This window comes from Enhydra lutris, unplaced genomic scaffold, assembly GCF_002288905.1.
Source record: "Enhydra lutris kenyoni isolate GAN:26980312 unplaced genomic scaffold, ASM228890v2 scaffoldscaffold19, whole genome shotgun sequence".
Lineage (NCBI taxonomy): Eukaryota > Metazoa > Chordata > Mammalia > Carnivora > Mustelidae > Enhydra > Enhydra lutris.
Genome location: NW_019154103.1, coordinates 27,904,685 through 27,928,614, shown reverse-complemented (window position 1 = coordinate 27,928,614; position 23,930 = coordinate 27,904,685).

The window sequence follows — 23,930 nt, the reverse complement described above, 5'->3', positions numbered from 1 at the left end:
AACTAGTTAGCATGTAAGTAGAGTGATATTTCTGACCCTTTATAGTTTATGCAATCCATGTTGATAATTTTATACACAAACACACATAAAGTACATTTGAAATGGATTCATAAGTCATGCCAATACTCTGGGGAGAGACAATGACAAGGAAAATAGGATCAAGGGAAATTATAACTGAAGCTCTTCAATACTATCCATAATGCTTTATCACTTTTAAAATGATCTGAATAGGGGCGCCTGGGTGGCTCAGTGGGTTAAATCCTCTGCCTTTGGCTCAGGTCATGGTCTCAGGGTCCTGGGATCGAGCCCCACGTCGGGCTCTCTGCTCAGTGGGGAGCCTGCTTCCTCCTCTCTCTCTGCCTGCCTCTCTGCCAACTTGTGATCTCTGTCAAATAAATAAATAAAATCTTAAAAAAAAAATGATCTGAATAAAGAGATGGAGCTTGAAAGATAGGGGAATAGGAGGCTCCTGGGTTCACCTTCTCCCACAAACACAATGATGTTATAACCATATATAATGCAACTTACTCTGAAAATGACTTGAAGACAAACATAAGAGCTGTTTCACTACTAAAGATATTTTTAAAAAGCCACACCAAGAAAGGGAGAAGGGGCAGAGACACAACTGAGAAGCCCTTCACACAGTGACCCATAAGTGGAAAGGTTATCACAGTCACTAAGGTCCTCTCAGAGGAGTGAGGGAATCAAGCCTTACAGTGGGCACTCTCACCTTGAAGACCTGCACTAGGAAAATGAGCTCCAATAATATCTGTCTTTGAAAATCAGTGAGGGGGCACCTGGGTAGCTCAGTGGGTTAAAGCCTCTGCCTTCAGCTCGGGTCATGGTCTCAGGGTCCTGGGATCGAGCCCCACGTCAAGCTTTCTGCTGGGTGGGAGCCTACTTCCTCCCCCTCTCTCTCTGCCTACTTGTGATCTTTGTTTGTCAAATAAATAAATAAAAATCTTTAAAAAAAAAAAAAAGAAAAAAAAGAAAATCAGTGAGGATTAACTCTGGGAGACCTGGAGGACTATAGTCAACTGAGAATCTACTCTTGAAGGGTCAGCACACTATATCACTTACTCTAAGACCCAGCACAGAGGCAGCCATTTGAAAAGTGCCTGAGTTATATGTAAAGGTGGTTTATTGACTAATTTTAGAGCATGTGCTGAAGAGGGAGGAATTTGTAGGAAATTTCACCAAGAAAAGAAGTGCTAGAGGGTTCCATTTTTCCTACTCGCCTTCAGCTTAGCTAGCGGAATGCTGGTGGGAGTCAGTTCTGACACCCTCCATCTAACTTGCTTGCATTCACCCTACCCTAGCATTCTCATGCAAAACCACCCCATCCAAACTGCCCAGGTCAGCAGGTGCTCTCAAGCATATGCTACCCTACCTACTGCATACTGCATCAGGTAGAACTGGAATCTCCTGAGTTGATTACTTCCACATAACACCTAGCAGGCAGCCTCAGCGAGAACCAGCTTCTCTCCAAAGTGAATAATACCCTGCGGGAGGGGAGGGAAGGACAGACTACCAGCATGCTCATAGCAGCTACAACAATTTGTCTCAGCCAGCCATGCAGGAAGGCAGCCATGCCCATCAGGGCACCCCTAATAGTCATGGCTAGTCATTGTCACCAGCCATGTGGGGGTCAGCCCTGCATACCAGCACACCCACAGCAGTTGTAGCCCAGTCACAACAGGAAGGTGTACACAGCCCTCACAGCAGACACTCTGGAGTGCCTATTTTGGTGACCAGGGAGCACTGTATTACAAGGCCCCATAGGATGTCTTGTACATAAGATCACCACTTTCAAGAACAGGAGATATAACTGACATACCTAACAGAGAGAAACAAACACAGAGAGTCAGACAAAATGAGACAGACAAATATGTTCCAAACCAAAGAACAAGACACAACTTCTAAAGTCTACACAAAATGGAGATAATTGATATACTGGGTAGAGCGTTCAAAGTAATGGTCATAAAGATGCTCAGTGGACTTGAGAGAAGTGCGAATGAACACAGTGAGAACATCAATAAAGAGAAAATAAAAGAACCAATCATAGTTGAAGAATATAATAACTGAAAAAAAAATACACTAGAGGAAATAAAGATTAGAGGATGCAGAACAATGTTCACCAATCTGGAAGACAGGGTAAGGAAAATCATCCAAGCTGAACAGCAAAAAGAGAAAGAAAAAAAGAATTTTAAAAATGAGAACAGTTTAAGGGATCTCTTAGGCAACATCATGTGTACTAAAATTTGCATTATAATGGATATAATAGAAGGAGATATATATAATAGAAGGAGAAGACAGATGGAGAAAGGGACAGAATACTATAAATTCTAAGATATAATAGCTGAAAACTTCCCTAGTCAGGAGAAGGAAGCAAATATCCAGGTCCGGGAAGCATAGATAATCCCAAACCAGATGAAACCAAGAGGTCCACACCAAGATACAGAATATATAAAAATGTCAAAAACTGAAGATAAATAGAAAAACTTAAAACCAACAAGAGAAAAACAACTAGTTAAGAACAGGGGTAACTCAATAAAGTTGGTTATTAGAATCATTTAGCAGAAAGTTTGCAGTCCATAATACAGTGGCATGATGTATTCAAAGTGCTGAAAGAAAATGAAACAAAATAAAACAAAACAATCTCCAACCAAGAATACCCTACCTGGCAAGGTTACCATTCAAAACTGAAGGAGCAATAAAGAGTATTTAATGGGTTTTCCAGGCAAACAAAAGTTAAAGGATTCATCCATCATTACAACCATCCTTATAAGAAATGTTAAAGGGACTTTTTAAAGTAGAATGGCTATAACTACAGGTAAGAAAATTATGAAGGAAATGACATTTCATGGGTAAAAGTAAACTGTAGTAAAGGTAGTAGATCAATTACTTATAAAGGTAGTATGAAGGTCAAAAGACAAAAGAAGTACAGTCAATTATACCCACAAAAATTAGCTAAGAGATACACAAAAAGAAGTAAAATATGATGTTATATGCATAAAAGGCAGAGAGGAGAGTAAAAATGTATTTTTACAATGTATTAGAACTGAAGTGACCATTAACTTAATATAGACAACTATAAACATAGGATGTTATTTACGAACCTCAGGGCAAAGATCAAAACCTATAATAGGAAAAAAAAAATACAGGGAAAGGAATCTGAGTATAATACTAAAGGAAGTCATCAAATCACAAAGGAAGAGAGCAAGGTAAGAAGAAAAAGGAATAAAGAGCTGCAAAAACAACCAGAAAACAATTAACAAAATGGCCATAAGCACACACATATCAATAATTACATTAAAAGTAGATGGACTAAAGATTACAATCTAAAGACATGGGGTAATTGAATGGGTAAAAAAATATGATCCATCTAGATGCTGCCTACAAGAGATTCACTTCAGACCTGAAGACATATGCAGACTGAAAGTGAAGGGATAGGATATTCTATGCAAATGGAAGTAAAAAAATTATTTCAAATAATTATTTCAAAATATATATTTCAAATATTTCAAATAAATATTTGTAAAATATTTATTTATTCAAATAAATATTTATCAAATACATATTTCAAATAAATACTTCAAAATAATAAATATTTCAAAAAATTATTTCAAATAAAATAAGACTTAAAATCAACTTAAAATGAAGAATGTAAGAAGAGGCAAGGGAGGGCATCACATAACAATCAAGAGATAAATCCAAAAGAGGATCTAAAAATTGTAAATACCTATGTACCCAATATAGTAGCACCTAAGTACATAAAGCAAATATTAACAGAAATAAAGAGAGAAGTTGACAATAATACAATGATAGGAGGGGACTTTAACATCACACTTTATATCAATGGACTGATCATGCAGACAGAAAATCAATATGTAAACAATGGCTTTGAACAACATATTAGATCACTTGGACTTATGAAAATTGTACAGATCATCCTACTCCAAAACAGCAGAATACACAATCCTCTCAAGTGCACATGGAACATTCTTATGTTATGGCACAAAACATGTCTCAATAAATTTAAGAAGGATGAAATCATATCAAGCATCTTTTCCAAACACAATGGTATGAAGCTAGAAATCAATTATAATAAAATGGAAAAAACCACAAACACATGGAATCTAAACAACAGGATACTAAACAAGCAACAGATCAACAAAGAAATCAAAGAAGATTAAAAAAAATACCTTAAAACATATTAAAATGGGAACACAATGGTTCAACTCTTTGGGATGCAGCCAAAGCAGTTTTAGTTTCCTAAGAGAGAAGTTTATAGCAATACAGGCCTACTTCTAGAAACAAGTAAATCTCAAACAATCTAATAGTACACCTAAAGGAAGTAGAAAAATAACAAACAAAACCCAAAGTTACTAGAAGGAAGGGAATAATAAAGAGTAGAAATAAATGAAATAGACACAGAAAAGATTAATGAAACTAAGAGCTTATTCTTTGAAAAAATTATACTTGAACAAATTGGACAATCTAGAAAAAATGGATAAATTCCTAGAAAAACACAATACTCAATATTCAATACCCAAAAACTGGGAAAAAAAAAAAAAACTTATAACAAAATTGAATCAGCAAAAAAAATCCCAAGAAACAAGAGTAGAGGACCAGATGGCTTCACAGATGAAATCTACCAAATATTTAAAGAGCAAATATCTATCCTTTTCAAACCACTCCAAAAAATAAATAGAAGAGAGAGGAATCCTTCCAAATAATTCCACCCGGCCAGAATTACCCTGATACTAAAACTGGGGAAAGACACTATAAAAGAAGAAATTTAGAAGCCAGTATCCTAGATGAACATAGGTGCAAAACTCAACAACAGATTAGCAAACTGAATCCAACAATATATTAAAAGGGTAATTCGTCATGACTAAGTGGGATTGATCTCAGGGATGTAGAATGTTTCACTAACCGGCAAATCAATCAATGTGATATATACATTAACAAAATGAAGGATAAAAATCATGAATATCTCAATTCATACAAAAAAGGCATTTAACAAAATCCAACATCCAAACAGGATAAAAATTCTCAACAAAGTGGGCTTAGAGGGAATATACCTCAATGTAATAAAGGCCATTAATAACTAACGTTGTACTCAGTGATGAAAAGCTAAAGCTTTTCCTCTAAGATCTGGATAAGACAAGGGTGTCCACTCTCACACTTTTATTGAATATAGCACCAGAAGTCTTAGCCATAGCATTCAGACAAAAAATAAAATGCATCCAAATTGGTTAAGAAGTAATAAATGTGTCACTATTGGCAGAAAACATGATACTATATATAGAAAACCCTAAAGACTCCACCCACGAGCTATTAGGCCTAAGAAATATATTCAGTAAACTTGCAGGATACGAAGTCAATATGCAGAAATTTGTTTTGTTTCTATACAGTAGTAACAAACTAGCAGAGAGAGATTAATGAAATCATCCCATTTCCAATTACATCAAAAAGAATAAAATACCTAGGAATAATCTTAACCAAGATAATGAAAACCTGTACTCTGAAAATTCTAAGACACTGATAAATGATATTGAACATAAATAAATGGACAGACATGCTTATGGATTATAGAGAATATTGTTCAAATATCCATACTGCCCAAAGTAATCTACAGTTTAATGCAATCCCTACCAAAATACCAATAGTTTTTTTTTTTTATGAAGTAGAACAAATAATCTTAACATTTATATGGGTCCACAAAATGCCCTAAATAATCAAGCAATCTTGAGAAAGAACAACAAAGCTGGAGGTATCACAATCTGTGATTTCAAACTATACTACAAAGCTATAGTATCAAAACAGTATGGTCCTGGTGCAAAGACAAAGAGCTCTTTGGAACAGAATATAGAACCCAAAATAAACCCACACTTATAAGGTCAATCTATAACAAAAGATACAAGAATAAACAATGGGATAAAGACCATGTCTTTAATAAATAGTGCCAGGTGAAGTGGACAGCTACATGCAAAAGGAGTAAACCAAATTTTTTTGCACCATATACAATAGTAAACTCAAAATAAATTAAAGACTTACAGTAAGACCAGAAATAAAATTCTTAAAAGGGAGGCAATAAACACTTGCACCTCAGTCTTAGCAATATTTTTCAAGATCTATGTGTTCAGGCAAGGGAAATAAAAGCAAAATAAACAATCAAGACTATATCAAACTAAAACACTTCTTCAAAGAGAAGCAAATCATTGAGAAAACAAAACTGTGATCTATTGAATGGGAGAAGACATCTGTGAATCCTACATCCCCAAAGGCATTTTATATAAAGAACTTATACAGCTCAACACCAAGAAAACAATCTAATTTTTAAAATGGGCAGAGGATCTAACTAGACATTTTTCCAAAGAGAACAAACAGTTGGCCAACAGACTGATGAAATGAGCAGATTTACCAATCCATCAGAGAAATGCAAATCAAAACCCAAACGAGGTTATCACCTCACCTTAGTCAGAATGGCTAGTATGAAAAAGACAAGAAATAACAAGTGTTGGTGAAGATGTGGAGAAAAGGGAACCCTCATGCTCTGTTGGTGGAAATGTAAATTGATGCAGCCACTGTGGAAAACAGTATGGAGTTTCCTTAAAAAATTAGAAATGGAAATACCATATAATCCAGTAATTCCACTTCTGGGTATTTACCCTAAGAGAATGAAAACACTGATTCAAAAAGATTTATGGACATTTCTTTTATTGCAGCATTACTCAAAAGCCAAGATGAGAAAGCAGCCCAAGTGTCCATCAATAAATGAACAGATAAAGAAGATGTGGTATATATACACAATGAAATATTACTCAGTCATACAAAAGAATGAAATATTGCCACTTGTGTCAACACGGGTGAACCTAGAGAGTATTACCCTAAGTGAAGTCAGACAGAGAAACACAGTGTCATATGGTTTTACTTATAGGTGGAATGTAAAACAACAACAACAAAAACAAAACAAAACAAAACAAAACAAAGTAACCAACTCCTAAAAACAGGAACAGACTTATAAATACAGAGATCAAACAAACTTGTGGTTGACAGAGGAAAAGGGGGATGGGCAAAATAGAAGAAGGGGATTAAGAGATACTAACTTGGGGCGCCTGGGTGTCTCAGTGGATTAAGCCACTGCCTTCGGCTCGGGTCAGGATCTCAGGGTCCTGGGATCAAGCCCCACATCGGGCTCTCTGCTCAGCAGGGAGTCTGCTTCCTCCTCTCTCTCTCTGCCTGCCTCTCTGCCTACTTGTGATCTCTCTCTCTGTCATAAATAAATAAAATCTTTAAAGAAAAAAAAAAGATACTAACTTATAGTTATAAAATAAATAAGTCATGGAGATGAAAAGTACATTATAGGAAGTGCAGCTAATAATATTTTAGTAATCACATGGTGACAGATGATAACTACACAATGTGGTGAGCATTTCCTAACTTCAAATCACTATGTTGTACACCTGATACTCATAAAATACTGTATGTCAGCTATATTTCAATTAAAATTTTTTTCAAAAATTTTTGACATTCCTTAAAAACTACATATTTTTTAAAGATTTACTTATTTTGTGGGGGAGGGTCAAAAAAAATCTCTGTTCAAATGCAGAATTTGCCACTTTGCTAATTGTGTCATTTTGCCAAAGGACTTGAATCCTTGACCTTAGGTGCTTCAATTATAATACTGGGATAATAATACCTATCCTTCGTAACTCCTGGGGTTGTTTTGAGGATTGAGTTCATTATATGAAGACAATTTCTACATAAAATATGGTGTTTTTTAAGACATAGAGCTCCCTTGCTCTTAGCCTCTCCCCATATTTGTTTTACTCCAGACAAACGCCTTTTCACTAATTGTTCAGCATAAACACTGCTTTAGTACCTTCTCACCATCCTGAACTTTCTCCCCTGAATTTGCTGAGCAAAGGACTGCCTCCTCCCTAACACCACTTAAAATACAAACTTAAAACAATTCAAGGACAGAAAAAAAAGTAACGGAATATGAATAACTAACTTTGAAACTATGATAATCAATCATAAAAAGACAAATGCATTTTACAGCTACTTTTCCAATTACAAAGAATAAAATGTTATTTTAAAACATATCAAAGCAGTTTCATCCTTCAGTTCAAGCCAAAAATATCAAAGACTACAGTCAAGGAGCCTCAAAGATTTATGAAATTTTATTTTTAGAATAAATATAATATGCGAAGCATGGATATAAATGTAAATCAGGAGAGAGTAGAATTGAGATTCATGGCTTTGGAATCAGACCTGGGTTTAAATTCTGACTCTGCTTATCGCTGATCTACACCTCTTCTATTAGGTTATTGTAGAACACTGTAAGAGTTACATGAGCTATTTCAAGCTGTTGGGTCCCATGACTTCCCAGTAAGCAATCAATCAATAATGATATTATTATAAATTAATTCATGCATCATGCCCTCATATGGACATGTTTCAAAGTTGCACAACCTGTGGGTTTTCTTATATCGATGCTGATTAATTAATCCTTTATTTTACTATTAAAAAATAATGGACAATTTTAAAGTTTATTTACCATGCCAAAAAATTATATTTTCAGCACTTCCTTATTTCCCTTTAATTTTATTTTAAACATTGTATAACTGTGCTTTAAAATTACCAGGTTTGAAAAGATTTATTCCTTTCTAAAAAAATTTTTTTCTTTTCATGACACCAAATCATCAGTTATTGGATTGACCCCCAGTTTTTAGGCTATAATTTAGGAGGCAATTTCATATTGAATTGGAATTTATTAAACGTAAGCAAAAATTTCAGGCTGCAGTTTTGATAATATATCTGTGATCACTTATCTAGTGGAGTTTGGGAAACATATCATTTCTCTAAATAATTGCCATGAAGAGAAAGCCTCTTTCCTTTAATATTTTGAAGTGTATTTGTTGTGCTCTATAAAGCAAGTTTCAAATAAAAATAGTTCCATCAACGACAATCACTTTTACAGTGCAATATGTTTATCCATACATTTCTGCATCACATCTTAGGTTAAATGTAACTCCGGTTTAAGAATTCTTAAATTCATCTCTTTTTAAAATTTTATTTTGGTAGACATTTTTCCACTCTTTCTTTTGAAATCAGGTCAAATAGTCAAGTATTATTCAGTCCTTTTGTGCAAGGTAGGCACACAAGTGCTAAATAATGATAAAAGCTCCTGCTCTATAAAAATCTAAATTGTCTAATAGCGTTAGAATGAGAATCCATGAAACATTATTTTCTATAATAAAACCTCGTATGATGCTGATGCACATCAGTAAGTTTTTTAAACTAATTAGGCCTGGATCCTAATCTTGGGTAAACTACTTTTTTCAAGGACTCAGATTTCCCTTATGTAAATTAAAAATGTTGGACTATATCAGCAATTTCCCAAACTTAACTTATTCCTGTGCTGCCTTTATAACTGTTTAGATATCCACAGATTATTTACTTAATATTTTAATTAACTCATTTATACTACACACATGACTTTTAAATGGGAAGTATAATATTCTACCATAAATGGAAGCCAGTATTACTTTTTATTAATGGAAGGTAACCATAAAATTATAATTAAAATAGAGCTGGATACTCTTGCACAGGCAAGACTTGTTCTGTTGTTTGATCTCTCTTTTGGGAAAAGGAAGATTAACTCCTGTTAGAGCAATGTCAAAGACAACTTGAATCAAATTATCTATTTCCTAAATATAATCCAAACGCTCAAAAGGGAATTAAAAGGGGAATAAACCACTTTGTGTTTATTTAATACAGTGCCTATCAAGCACAGGCATCTCACCAGGCTCAAAGCCTTCCCATGTTTGCTCTCCCTAATGGCCAATACTCCTAGGATTGTTAATTGCGGAGAAAATTTAGGTGTACTAATTGTAATGATGTTAGTACTGATAATTATTTAGCTAACTGTTTTGAGCTCTTATTTCATGCCAGGTAATGTTCAAAGCACTTCATATGTTTTTCCCACTTAATCTTCATGACAACTCTATGAGACAGGTGTTAGTGTAATCCATTTAATAAATGAGAAAAGGAAGACAGAATAGGGTTTCATTCCCACCACCAGTGGGAAAGACAGAGAAAGGCTGATAAACATAGAATACAAGACAATGGGTAGAATCTAAAAATGTAATTTGCCTTGAAAAATTACAAATGAATCTAGTGAATAAAGAATTTCTGAGGGTACTCTCAAATGAACTTAGAATCAAGATTTTGTAGTTTTTGAGGACAGGTAAAAGACATAAATATTCCAATGTCACCAGTGCCTGGCAACACATATGACACATAGTAAGAGAGCAGGTAGATTGGAAAGAAAGGTAAGCCATAAAAAAAATAATAATAAAAAAAATAAAAAAAAAACTGAAAATAACAAAGGTCTAAATAGAGAAGAAAAACTTGACATGAACTATACAACTGTCAGGACATTCAGGCCCCAGAATGAATTGTGGTCACATCTGGACTATTGTAAGGATGCTAAGACCTTGAATAAACAACTTGCCAAGACTTTTTAAATCTTTTTCACAAGCATTGGGTCTGCCAGGCCAATGGGAGTTCTTTTTATCAGTGATGGGAATGGAGGAGAATTCTGGAGAGGCATACACAAATCAGCAGTCTGTAAGAATATTTTATTTTAGATTCCACATCCACCATTAGCCTTATATTGAACCAAATTATACTTTGGATTTATACGTTGTAGGCGAATAGTGAACATGAGGCTGAGATGCAGTTGATTTAATTTGCCTGGAATAAGAATGCTCTAACAACTATGGAAATAGGGTTTCTGGATCTTAGCCAAAAAAATAAAACAAATTGATGGAAATTTATTTTTCATATGTTTTGGCTTCATTTATATTGACATGGCTAGAGACATAGATTTTGGTGAATAGACTAATGGCAATTCAGTGAAAGCCTATTTGATCCAAGAGTAAAAATTAAAATACAGATAAGCTTGGAATCCCAAATTGCTTTCAATCTGAAAACTTTGGAACTCTTTTTCAGTTTTTCAACAATATATGATGACACTACTTGTAAAGGTTTTCATGTTGAGTAAAGAGAAGACTGAAGTTTCTTAATCTCTAACCTATAAATTATTAAGATTCAAGAAAATGCATTCCTGTTAAACAACTTGGATTTCTTGCTAAGTTATGCTAATTATTGTTGTTTTAAAACCAGTAAGACAGTTTTTCTAGATACTACTCATCCATCACAATTATTTGGAATTTAGACAAAAGCCCAGAAAAAAAGAAATAAAGTCTCTCATGAACTAAAAGGAAGCACAAAATGAAATCACCAAAAGCCTTTACAACGAATTTACCAATTACCCCCAAATTCCTCCCTTACTCACAGCTTTTTTTTTTTTTTTCTTATTTTAGACATGAATCTAATGAGATTGTTTACTCGGTTTCTTAAGCACAACAAAACAACAAATTAGAAGAGGGTACTTTTGCAAGAAGGAGGCAAATTGATAGTTGCAAGACATGGCAGCTGGAAAATTAGAAGAGACAGTAAGAAAGAAATACCGCTTCACGTGGAGACAAGATGTCGTCCAGGGTATTTATTGAACAGGTACTCTTTGGACCTTGCTAAAATCAGGGGAGAGTACAGGTCCCAATTAATCAAAGCAGAAATTTTTTAACAGCAAGAATCTAAGTGTTTTATATTCCCTGTGTATTTTCACTGTAATTACATTAGCTAACCTTCAGGTAGTACTCTTCTTACCAGCCACTATTTCATTATAATTCTTTTAGAAAAACCTGAACCTATCTGGAACTTTCCTTTTAGGCGTGGCAGTTTGTGACAGACGGAAGGTCACAACCAGAAGGCCACTTCAAAATAGAAGCCTATTTTTTCGTGACTTTATCTGCAGGGGAAATGATGGATGATATTTTCAGCAAATGGTCATTCTATTACCTTATTTGAGGCAGAGGCCACAGCCAGGTTCCTTTCTTTTCTACAACAGAAACATTACACAAAGTAATGGTTACAATTTCTCGGTATCACCTGTTTGAATTGGTGTAATGAGTGTACATCATTTGGGGACAATCTTGCTACATCAAATGTGGTCCTTGTGCCAGTGGCCTGAACATCACCTGAGAGTTTGTTAGATGCAGACTCTCAGGCCATGTCTCAAATTTCCCGAATCAAAATCATTTAACAACATTTTAACAAGATCCCTAGCTGGTTCATGTGTACATTAACATTAGAGAGTCAGTGTATAAACGGTGGCATACAGCTTTTATGATGACTTGATTATAAGTCGCTGTTTATTTCAACATCTTCCTAACAAGTATTTTAACACTAGAATTAGGTGATACATGGATTTAAGTATCCATATTTTTTTTTAAAGATTTTATTTATTTATTTGACAGACAGAAATCACAAGTAGGCAGAGAGGCAGGCAGAGAGAGAGGAGGAAGCAGGTTCCCCGCGGAGCAGAGAGCCAGATGCGGGATTCGATCCCAGGACCTGGGATCATGACCTGAGTCGAAGGTAGAGGCTTTAACCCACTGAGCCACCCAGGCACCCCTAAGTATCCATATCTTTATGTCTCTATCTACACAGAATAATTATTTTAGTATCATAGAAAGCTACTGTGAAGGGTACAATTAAAATATCAGAGAATTATGAGGCGCCTGGGTGGCTCAGGCATTAAGTGTCTGCCTTCAGCTCCGGTCATGATCATGGAGTCCTGGGATCCAGCCCTGCCTCGGGCTCCCTGCTCAGCGGGATGCCCGCTTCTCCCTCTCCCACGCCCGCTCCCCCTGCTTATGTTCCCTCTCTCACTGTGTCTCTCTTTGTCAAATAAATAAAGAAAAATTTAAAAAGTATATATCAGAGAATTATATCTTGACTTTTACTCATACATACTATATTTCTTTATCATGTCTCTGAGGCTCTTTGAACACACTGAATCAATTTGCTTGGGTATTTGCTCTAAGCTGATATACCTCTAATTGTCCTGAACAATTAGGTAAAGTTTATAAGACTTATATCTTGATTTTTATGTTATTTCCTCTCAGGTATTATAGAACCCGTTTTCCCCTCTGAAGGCAGGGATAAGTTTATTTACCAATAAAATAACATTAATGATAACTCAAGAAATAAAGAAAGGTTAATATGCAAAAAAATGAAACTTTTTACATTAAGAGCTTAATTATACTTCAATAAAATTCATAAAAATCTTGGTAATGCAAAAGATTAATAACATACAAAAATAGAGGAAAGGGAAGATGCATGTTATTTCTATGGTTTGCAAAAGTTATTATATACAAGTATTATGTAAGATCATATGTAAGTACTATAGTATATTTTGTCACACCATTGGACCTAATCTATTAAAAATTTTTCCATGAATACCAGCACACAAGACCCTCAATATTGCACTATATACTATTTTAAGTTCTTAGGATCTCAATTAGATAGCTTTTTTGCAATTAACTTCCACGATTGGTTAGATTGTAATTATTAAATTGCACTTCTCATTAAGAGTGTACTAATTTCCAATGAGATGTAGTTTAGATTTGGTTTCACTTGATAAGATTTAATTCAAAAACACTGATTGGTAATTAAAGACATTGCTCTTTATATGGAGCAGAACACTGTAACTGAAGGTTTTGTGTCTTTCACTTTCTAAACTCTCTCCCTTTTCCTCAGGGGGAATTGTTTTACCTTTATGTAAAACAGATCCACATAAAAATGTTTGTAGATTTTGATGGAAATCAAACCATACTACATAGAAAATAAACATGTTGGATGATGTTTGTACCACATCTTAAAAACAATGTCACTTTTTTTCTTGAATACTTGTCTCTGTCCTTACTGAAGCACCTCGATTCTGAGCATGAGGTGCCCAGGTGTTTGATAACATTATTTGAAAGAATAGAGAAGTGTTAAAAGTCCCTTCCAGCACTGACTGATTTAAACTTTATAACCTTTCCATTCTGGCAACCGTAGTTGGGGAAGGAAAGTTCAAGAGAGTCTGTAACCGCAATTACAGTGGTTTTAGCTTGGCACCAAAGTCATCCACTGAATCATAGTTTACAGTGTCCAAGAGTGCACTTAAATTCCTAAAGTAGCTCATGGCATCAACAGTGTAAACAATGGCTCTATATGATATGTGATCATTATCTGATTGCCAAATAAATAGCTATTGTAGTTAAATGAAATCACAATGAAGTCATTGAAATATACATTCCCTAACTGTATTCGCCAATTGGAGGGAAACTAACATATTTTAAAAACTTCATTATAGATAAGAATGTTTTGGGGAACAAACTATGCGTTTTCCCACATACACTTAACATGCAATACTTAGCATTATATCTTGAAGAGAATGGTAACATTTTTTCTTTTCTTTGTGTATGTGTGTGTGTGTGTGTGTGTGTGTGTGTGTGCGTGTATTTGAATATCCCTTGTAGGTGTTTACTCAAAGGTCACTTTAGTGAGGTCTGCCCTAACCACATTATTAAAAATTGCAGAGGAGTGACATCATTAATATGCTGCAATAGGAAGCCCTAGACTCTTCCCACTGAACCGCACCCCAACATACCAATTCAGCAACAATACAAGGATCAATTCCCTTTGCAGAAAATCCAAGAAATTAGAGGCTCCTGCACTCTAGAAAAGTGTAAAACCAGCAACATCAAAAGTGGTAGGAAAGGTGGGGATACCTCCCCAACAAAATCCACACCCTAACATAGTGGCATATGATTGGGAGGGAACCCCCAGCTCCCAGCTTCTTTCTGAGCTGTGATGATGTTGAACTCTATCTTTAATGCCCCAATTTGCCTGGATACCACTGTAGGCTCTGGATTTTATCTCAGCTGTCTCACAGAGTTTATGGGGCCCAACACATTCTCTTGGGGGCTAGACACTAATATAAACATGTATAGATATGTGTGTATGTGTGTGTGTGTGTATAGATATACAAACATATATATATATATCTCACATAATCACATATGTACACAAATACATAATATAAGCTAATATAAATTATATATGTATACCATATACTAAGTATACACTATATAATGCATACTATATATAATATATACTATATATACACTATTTCTAATATATATTTAACACAGATGTACACTATATACACTATATTTATATACACTATATTTAATATGTATATATACTGTAATGCCCAAGTTTTCGTGTCCGAGAGACCACCAAAGAGCCAACACCGATGCAATCACACAAGGGTTTATTTGCCAAGCTTAAGCTTGGGCCCAAGTATACCTGACACAGCGAAGTAGGGACTTGGACCCTGAGTCTAGTTAAGGCAGGGGTATTTATGTGTCATTACAAAAGGCTTGGGCGGGGTGTAGAGGGGAAATTTCAGACTTTCCTGCAGTAAGCTGATTAGTTGTTGCCGGGGTGTTGCAGGGTTGGGTATAGTGGTTTTTCCTTGAACTAAAGCAGGGTGGGATATAGCAGTTTTTTCCTGTAACTAAAGTAGGGTAAAGTTCAGCCCCTGGTCACAGGAGCCTAAGATGGCTGCCGAAGCTAAGATGGCTGTACTTGTGCTAACGCTAAACTTGAGGTGGGATGGCCTTAATTTTCTCGGCCTCCACAATACTAATCAGAATTATCTGAAATTACAACCCAGCTGAATTTATGATAAGATGGCTGGGTGGCTCAGTAAGTTAAGCTTCTGCCTTTGGCTCAGGTCATGATCCCAAGCTCCCATGATTGAGCCCTGCATTCAGCTCCTTGCTCAGTGGGGAGCCTGCTTCTCCCTCTGCCCCTCCACCTGCTTGTGCTCTTGCTCTCTTTTTCTCTCTCCCTCTGACAAGTAAATAAATAAAATCTTTAAAAAAATTAAAGTAAAATATTTAGGAATAAAAACTGAGGAAGAGAAGGACTTGTACACCAAAAGCAATTAAACACTGATAAAAGAAATGAAAGAAAACACAAATATATTCTGTGTTCATGAATTGGATGACTTATTTTTACTAAAATGTCCCTAGCATCCCAAGTAGCCTATAGATTTAATTCAATCCCTATCAAAATACCAATGGCATTTTTTTTTTACAAAAATGGAATTCATATGGAACCCAAAAAGACCCGAACAGCTAAAACAATTTTGAAAAAGGAACACTAAACTTAAGGCATCACATTTCCAGATTTCAAAATATAGGACAGAGGTACAATAATTGAGCCAGTATGATACTGGCATAAAAATTGAAATACAAACCAATGGAATGGAATAGAGAGCCCAAAAGTAAGTCCATACATATATAGGAAACTGATATTTGTTATGGGTACCAAGAATGTACAATGGAGAAGGGATAGACAGACTCCAACAAATGATGTTGGGAAATTTGTAGATCCACATGTAAAGGAATGATATTAAATCCTTATCTTTCACCATACACAAAAGCCAATTCAATTTGGATTAAAGACTTAAAGATAACCCTGAAACTGTAAAACTCCTGGAAGAACACAGGGGAAAAAACTTTGCGAGATTGGTCTTGGCAGTAACTGCATGGGTATGACAGGCAGCAAAAACACAGGCAACAAAAGCGAAAAAAACACAAGTGGAATTGCACCAAACTAAAAAGTTTCTGCACGGCAAGGGAAACAATTGAAAGAGGGAAAAGGTGATCTATGGAATGAAAGAAAATATTTGCAAACCATATATCTGAGAAGTGGTTTGTTTCAAAATACATAAGGAACTCTGACAACTCTACAGCAAAAGCACTAATAACCTGATTAAAGAATGGGCTAAGGGGTTGGATCAGCATTGCTCAAAGCAGACGTACAAATGGCCAGTAAGTACATGAAAAAGATGCTCAGCAACACTAGTCATCAGGAAAATGCAAATCAAAATCAGTAAGATACCACTTCACACCTGTTAGGATAGTTGATATTAAAAAAAAAAAGAGAGACATCAAGTGTTGGTCAGGTTGTGCCAATATCTGAACCCTTGTACATGCAGAGGAGGAAAGGTGAAGTGAAGACAGAATAGAGATTGGAGTGATGTGGCTACAAACCAAGGAATGCAGGATGGCCAGCAGTCAGCAGAAGCTAGTACAGAGTTATGGAACAGATTCTCCCTCAAACCTCTAGAATGAACCAACCATGTCAATACTTTGAGTTCAAACTTCCTGTCTCCAGAAACATAAGAAAATAAATTTCTGTTGTTTAAGCCACCAAGTTTGTGATTATTTGTTACAGCAGCCTCATTAAACTAATAAATGCCCATACTGTCTTCCTCATAAGGGGTATATTTTCCTCAATGAGAGTAAAATAGTCATACACACGTTAAAAATCTCTAAAATGCTGACACTATAATGTCAATGTTAAAGGGTTAACTGTTTTTCTACTTAACAAAAATGACCTAATATTGACCAAAACTGATTAGCAACAATTTGGAAGTCAAAACTGCCACATCCTATGGACTCTGAAAAACAATCTGAGGGATTTGAAGCAGCGGGGGGTGAGAGGTCGGGGGAACCAGGTGGTGGGTATTAGAGAGGGCACAGATTGCATGGAGCACTGGGTGTGGTGCAAAAAAAAAAAAAAAAAAAAAAAAAAACAGAATACTGTTATGCTGAAAATAAAAAAAATAAATTAAAAAAAAAACCTGCCACATCCATCTGTTGCAGGAAAAGATAAAATTTATCTGAATCCTTCCTATAAAGATCTACATGGTAACTACTGATGTTGTAAACAGTGACCAAATTACACATAGAAAAATAGGTCTTCAGTGTATGTCTGCTTGTATACATACACAGAAACTTAAGCATATACATACTTGAGAATATGTATATACACCCAAAAACATATATTGTGTGTATATATTAATAGGTACATATGTGAATATGTGTATATATACATATATTTATACACATATTTATACACATATAATCAAGATGTTTAACATATTAAGATATTTAGGAACTTCAGGAATTTATATGTCCGGGTATTATATGCAGGGTTGTTTTATTATGTAAGTATCTTAATTGGGAAACATTAGCAGAAAATCCAATAATCCATTCGTTTTTGTTGCATGAGATGACTCCTACTTCAGAACTCCTATAGCACTTAATTTCATCATAATTTATTTAGAAATCTATACTAACTTTCCTAATGGAAACTCTTTACTTCAATAAATGTTTATACATTTTTATTTATTTTTATTTATTATTTAGTTTTATTTAGTATCCCAAAAGTATATATGATGTTTTTTCAAGTAACATAGATTTTTGGAGGCAATGACCATATATTATTCACAGCATATAGCACAAAGTTTTACACAAACAAGGTGCGAAACAGGATTGTTTTTGTTAAAAAGGAATTTTGAGCTTTTATTTACATGACAAATAATTTTTTATAACAATCGTTTTTCATGTCTTTGCTTGTGACTATTAGGACTATTACTGAATAATACATTTGCCTCTGATTTGTAACTTTGGAGGGTTATTTGTCAGTTTGGAGAATTGCAAGCTCAATAATTGAGAAACAGGAGCTGCAAAATAAGTGAGCCCAAACTAATTTTTACATATAGAGATGATTATCCATCCATCACAGAAAACCAGCTTTCTAGCTACACATCATATCCCAGCCTTCCTATGTGCTCAAGAACTCCCTCTAGCAATTCTTTCTTCACTTTCCCACATCATGAAATCTCTACTGGTTCATCACACAAACACACACACACACACATTTTTAAATCATCAAACAAATAAACAGACATACAGGCAACAAGAGATATCTGCTTTTTCTATATACATTACACTTCTACATACATTCCAACAAATAATCCTATTAGCTCAAACTACAAAATATAACCAATATTTGACCATTTCTTCCCATCCACACCATTACCATACTATTACCACACATTACCATATTACTAGAGGTGCCACTACCTCTGGATACTTGTCTCCAGTGATACTTTCTCAACATGGTAACCAAAGAAATTCTTTTCAAGTTACATGAAATCCTATTTCTGTCATGGGTCTCCCTTTCTTCTAACTGAAAGTCAAAATCTTTACAGTAGCCTCTGAGGCCCTATAGTAAGGACTGGTAACTTTTTGTGCCATGGACACCTTCTGCAGTTTGGTTAAGCCTATGTACCTTGCTTCATATTAATGTTTCTAAAGGCAACAACTTTGAAGATTCAAAAAAAAAAAAAAAACAACCTCAATTATATTGTAATGAATAATATTAAATATATTAAGAAATTAATGGTACAGAGATATATATGTGTTTTTAGTAATGCATTACATAAAGTTTAGCACTGGTTTTCCCTGGTGCTAGACCTGATAGCTACTGCAATTTTGAAGTAATCATAACCATAAAAAATAGTTTGAGATCCTTTCAGAACTGTAATATATGAAAACACCTGTAATTTTTATAACAAAGTCACATAAACTGTTAACACTAGGCTATTAAGAGGCAATATATTTCAGTTACACATGTATTGGTTTCCTATTGCTGCTATAACAAATTATGTCATATCAAGTAGCTTAAGACAACATAAACGTATTGTCTTGTAATTCTGGAAGTGAGACATCTGAAATCATTTTCACTGTGCTAAAATTAAGGTGTTGGCAGGACTTCCTTCTTCTGGAGGCCTTGGGGAGAATCTCTCTCCTTGACTTTTAAACATCTAGAGGCCGCCTATAGTCCTTGGCTAGTGGCTCCTTCAAAGTACATCACTCCTATCTCTGCTTCTGTCCTTTCATCTTCTTTAACACTGATCCTTCTGCCATCCTCTTCTGAAGACCGCTATTGTTATAGTGAGCTCACCAGATAATCAGGGATAATCCCCATTTTAAGATCCCTAAAACATTTACACAGTACCTGTTGTAATGTAAGGTAACAGAGGTTATGGGGAATAGGATATAAGTATAATGGGAGAGCATCCATCATTCAGCCTATCATAGTAAGATTAAAAAAATATTTCCCCCCAAAATTCATTAATACCCTACATTTTATTCCAGGATTAAGAAAACTTGCCTTATAAAGACTGCCACTAATAACTCTATGACCTCAACTTCTATCTTCTTTCCTTGATAATCCTGCCAATGTACACCCAAGATTTTACTATGTCCTTTTTTCAATTTCATACATTACCCTCTAGTATACTATGTGATTCATTTACATATTATTCTTATTACTGTGCATCCTGTGCCCTTAACACATTCCACTCCCACCTCCCAGTGAAACATAATTTCTGCAGTGACAGGAGTATTGGTTTTCATCACCTGTTTATTTCAGATTCCTTGGCAGGATCCAAGCACTTCATACATACTAAATTAATGCTACCTGAATCAATCAAAATTAAATATACAGTCTAATGATGGGGGGGTACAGTTTTACTTTATAAGAAAGTGCTATACCTTTATTTGTATTTCTAGCTTCATTTCTTCAATGAGCGTGTTTAAGAGCACAGAAGCAGAAAGCAATGACATAGACTAGAAAACACCAACATTAACAACAACAAAAGTTCACTAGAAAAGGTGGCCTGCAAAATAAACCCAAGAGGGGTGCCTGGGGGGGTCATTTGGTTACACGTCTACTTTTGGTTCAGGTCATGATCCCAGAGTCCTGGGATAGAGTCCCACATCGAGCTCCCTGCTTTGTGGGGAATCTGCTTCTCCCTCTGCCTGCTGCTCCCCTTGCTTTTGTGCTCTCTCTCTCTGACAAATAAATAAAATCTTAAAAGAAGAAGAAGAAGAAGAAGAAACTCCAGAGCTAGAAAATTCATTGCTCCCTTCTGCATACTGTTTGTGCTTCATAAATATGGTGTCATTCACAATAAAATACCATAGACAGGGTGGCTTAAGCAACAGGAATTTACATTCTAACAGCCCTGGAGTCTGGAAGTCCAACTGATCACCATAGTCGGTTTTTGGTGAAAGCTCTCCAGCGGACCACTGCCGCCTTGTTATGTGCTCATGTGGCCTATCCTCAGTGTGTACACAAAGGAAAAGACTGAGCTCTGTTCTCTCTTCTTCTTATAAAGACAGAAACTCCGTGGAATCAAGACCCTACCCCTGCAAGTTCACTGAGCCCCAGTTACTTCTGTAAGGGCTTTATCTTCAAATATACTTGCATCACAGGTTAAGGCTTCAACATTTAAAGGTAGGTGGAACCACAAACATTCAGTCTATATTCATGTTTACAGTATGCCAAACATATGCCAGTATGTCTGCCAGAAAAGCATGGGAGTGCCTCGTGCTAGTTCTACCACTACCTAACAAACTCAAACTTTTAAAAAGAAATTGTATCCTTTTATTTTAAATATGGATGCTCCCAGAGGAAGAGAAGAGGGGAGGATCTCAAAATCAGCAATAACTGCAAAAGCCTTACCAAGAATTTCAGGTACTTTGATCAGTAATAACAGCAGCATGACTCCTACAAGAGAAAATTGTGCCTGACCAATCTATTGGCATTTCTTTGAGGGATAAATATTCTTAGATAATACGGAAAAAAAAAAACTCTTTAAGCTTTTAAAAATGTTTTGAATACATTTTCATGCACAAGTACAGAAAAATTCACAGTAACTATAAAATTAAAGGTGTCATATGAAACTTAGAGACAAAAAACAAACATAAGTACCAGGAAAGTCCAATTCAACATTTTAATGAATTATTTAGATGATGGAGTACATGATAAACAGGCAAAACAAGAACAACTGAAATTTCTCTTAAAATTCTTAGAAAAACTTTACAAGTTTAAATATAAACAAACGCAAATAATTTAATAGAAAAGTATGTATATTTTCTTCATATAAACTTTGAGTCAAAGGTTAAAACCCAACACTGTCTTATGCATTAGGTGAACAGTTGCCCAAACCCAGTAAAATCATGAAGTTAGTTTTGAGTATTTTCTTCTCTATAGCCTTATTAAACTGGGGCAAAGTGGGATGCAAAGTAATTGAAAAAGAAAATTTACATAAAAACCTCCTGTGGATAAATGTGTTGAATGATCAAGTGTATGAAATATGGATATGGAAAATACATGCATTTATAAAAGTGTCAATTAGTTCATTTTATGCTATTTCACTTTGGGAAAAGGAACGCATTAAGATTGCTTTTGTTCCAAGTGATAGAAAAATCAAATCAGCTTATATAACAATTTAAAAGGAAACTTATTAACTCATGTAGGTAGGAATCCTGGGCATTCTTTTTTTTTGTCTAGTAGAGAGTGAGATTCCATGTGTCAGGAAATATACTTCCACTAACCTCCAGGCCTCTATATCTCTGATTTTTGAACTTACTAGAAATAACCTGTCCTTAAAGCTCTTGGAAAAATACTTCATGGAAGTCAGGATAGATATGTATTTGATCATGGGGCCAACCATGAACAAATTATCTATTCGAACCAATGATCTAGAGTACCCCACTCACCCAGACCAACTAGAGCTGGGCCTGTTAGCCAAATATGCTGGGGTCACCTCTGCTCACCAGTGCACTCACAGTAGTTATAGCTGGTCACTGCACCCAGCTGGGCTGGGGGCCAGCCCCAATTACTAACACACCCACAACAGTTATAGTCCATTCACAATGTGAAGGCTCATGCAGGTCACAGAGGGGATACCACTGGAGGACCCAGTAATGATGGCCAGTGGGGACTGAACTATTGGGTCCCATGTGGTTCCTTCTAAGTAAGACCACCATTTTCAAGACAAGGAAATGTAGGTGACTTACCTAATATGTAGAAACACACATAGGGTCACACAAAAAGAGAAGGCAGGATTATGTCCCCCCCAAAAGATGAAACCTCAGGTTAAAAAAAAAAAGGCTAAATGAAATTGATATAATCAATCTACCTAAGAGTTGAAAGTAATGGTCATAAAGATGCTTTCCAAACTTGAGAACAGAGTAGATGAAGTTAGAACTTCAAAAAAGAGACAGAGGGCTGCCTGGGTGGCTCAGTGGGTTAGGCCTCTGCCTTCAGCTCAGGTCATGATCTCAGGGTCCTGGGATCGAGTCCCACATCGGGCTCTCTGCTAGAAAGGGAGCCTGCTTCCTCCTCTCTCTCTCTCTCTACTTGTGATCTCTCTCTCTGCCAAATAAATAAAATCTTTTAAAAAAAAAAGAGAGAGACAGAAAATAGAAAAATAGAAAAAAAAATCAGAGCTGAAGAATACAATAACTGAAATGGAAAATATATACTAGATAAATATCAACAACAGATTAGACAATGCAGAAAAATGGATCAATGATCCACAAAAGTAGAATGTACCCAACATAAACACCAAAAAGAATAAAGAATTTCAAATAACTGAGGATAGGCTAAGCGATGTCTGGGAAAAATCAAGTGTACTAACATTTATTACAGAAATACTGAAAGAAGAGATAAGAGCAGAGAATGGAACTGAACAAACAATGTCTGAAAACTTTCCTAACATGAAGAAGGAAACAGATAACCAGGTCTAGAAAGCACAGAGAGCCCTACACAAGATGTACCAAAGGAGGTCAACATTCAGACACATAATAAGTAAAATTTCAAAAGTTAAATATAAAGAAAATATTTAAAGTGGCAAGAGAAAAGCAAACAGTTACATACAAAGGAAAACTCATGAGGCTATCAGGTGATTTTCTTGCCAAAACATTGCAGGTCAGAGTGCATGCTATATTCAAAGGGCTGAAAGGAAAGAACCTAAAACCTAACATACTGCACCTGACAAGGTAATTATTCGGAAATGAAGGAAAGAGTCCCAGACAAACAAAATTTAAGGGCGTTCATCTCCATTTCTTATAGGAAATGTTAAAGTGACTGCTTTAGGCAGAAAATAAAAGACCCTTATGTAGAAATGAAAAAATCATCATGAGAGGGAAAAATTTCTAACAGGTAAGATAGTATATCAACCACTAATAAAGCTAGTATGGTGGTTAAAAAACAAAGTAGTAAAATCAATTATATCTGCA